Below are 2226 nucleotides of genomic sequence, written 5' to 3'. Positions count from 1 at the left end.
ATTATAAACCAAGACTGCTTGAAATTGTATACATAAGATTTGAATTATAGAGAAATAAGATGATATATGAAAATCCTGAAATAAAAAAGTAAATTATTTTTAAAAATAAATAATAAAAAAATATAACTAGCGCCAATAATGAATTTTCCTCTTTCATATTTACACTATTCCAGTCTATGTGACCTATAATATCTGAAAATTATTGCTAAAATTGTAGAAAATATTAGGATAAAACAAAAAAATAATGAATTCCAACCATGTTAGGCTATATTCAGTGTATTTTCAGTTGAAAGATTTCTGAGTGCCATGATCTAAAGTGAAAAAAAAGGAGAAAAAAAAACATTACTATATTGGCTAAATTAAACTATAGATGGTAATCCTACATCCAATATACGTTTAGCATCATGTTCTCAAACCATCTATCAACGTTCACTATAAGTATCAAAACACTATTCACAGAAATGAATATATTGTAATCAATAATGCAAAACTTGTGAAAAATCAATCACAGTCACTTACCAGGTAAACGTGTAGCATATACGCTACCAGGAAAAAAAAGATGGGGATTTCCAAAAAAACGGCGAGAGAAAGGACAAAGGCAGTTGTTCCTTCGGGTGTGTCTCTGGTCACACCAACAGGTGCTGGGTAAATTTCCGTCCAGAAGCTAAACCGAAGCGGCGCAGAAGGGAAAAAGTGGTTTTACGCATATAGGCGGTAGTGTATACGCTACATGTTTACCTGTCCAGGGTTAACTATATATATATATATATATATATATATATATATATATATATATATATATATATATATATATATATATATATATATATATATATATATATATATATATATTTATATACATATATATATATATATATATATATATATATATATATATATATATATATATATATATATATATATATATATATATATATATATATATATATATATATATGTATATGTATGCTTGTGACTTGGCATTCAATTAATGATAAATTTCGCCCATTATGCGAGTTTTTCATATTTAAAGAAGCCATATATTTTTGATACCTTAATGCCTGGAATCTCTTAACGACCTCGGGATCAGAGCCCCAGGCAAAATCACAGAGAGACATCAACTTCTGACCGGCCGGGAGTCGCAACCTGGTCCAGGAAACTTGTATGTACAGTGACATACCACGTGGCCACAAAAAAAAAAGATAAAAATCAATGACAATTCTTCTGTACTTTTACCTGTTGAATTCAGGGTTTGTGTAGGCCTACTTAGAATTGAAATCAACCCATCTTCAATATCGTAACTAATTGGTGTGTTTGTGACGAGGAATTCGAATAAAGATAAATATTGCACAATTAGATGTGACTTTCATATTCAAATAAGCCATACATTTTTTTATATATCAAAATATGGAATCTTTTAACGACCTTGAGCTCAAAGCGCGAAGCAAAATCACACTAAAACAATAGCTTCTGATCAGCTGGGAGTCGAACGCTGGTCCAGGAAACTTGTATATACAGTAAGACACCACTTGGCAACAAAGAAAGATAAGAGTCAATGAAAGCTCCTATGTACTTATACCTGTGGAATTCATGTATTTTTTTTTTTACTCTGAATTAAAATCAACCCATCTTTACCATCGTAGCTAATTGGCATGTTTATGACTTGGCATTCGATATGAAATAGATTTTGCACATTTAGACGTGTTTTTGATATTCAAATAAGGCAATTATTTTTTATACATTAATGTCCGGATTCTCTTAACGACTTCGGGATTAGAACCCGAGGTGAAATCCACCAAGAAACCCAGTGCATTATTGAAATTGTTCAGGACGTTAGTATGTTCTAACCAAAGTGACTATGTGCCCCAAAGCAAATTTTGTGTCAAGTAAGACTAAAGAGTTGTTATTTAATTCAATGTATTAGGGTGAGTGTTGGCATTGTATAACGTTTTTTTTAAACGCCCCTGTAGGTAGGATAGGTTTGAAAAGTGATCTGGTTAACTATTTTTCATTAAGTGTCAAACTTAAACATTTTATTATTTCAGAATTATTTCAAGCATTTGAATTATTTTCATTGCATTATTTCTTGTCTTAGCTTAAGGATTATTCAGGTATAAAAGTTCAAGTATAGTTATTATAAATTTTATCAATATTTTTGTCTTATTCTAAGTTTTGTTCAGACTTAATAATTTTCAAGGGACTTAATTTTTGTTATGTAAGTTCTTT

The sequence above is a fragment of the Palaemon carinicauda genome, chromosome 9 (genome assembly GCF_036898095.1).
Source record: "Palaemon carinicauda isolate YSFRI2023 chromosome 9, ASM3689809v2, whole genome shotgun sequence".
Taxonomy (NCBI): Eukaryota; Metazoa; Arthropoda; class Malacostraca; order Decapoda; family Palaemonidae; genus Palaemon; species Palaemon carinicauda.
This window is presented reverse-complemented; position numbering follows the sequence as displayed.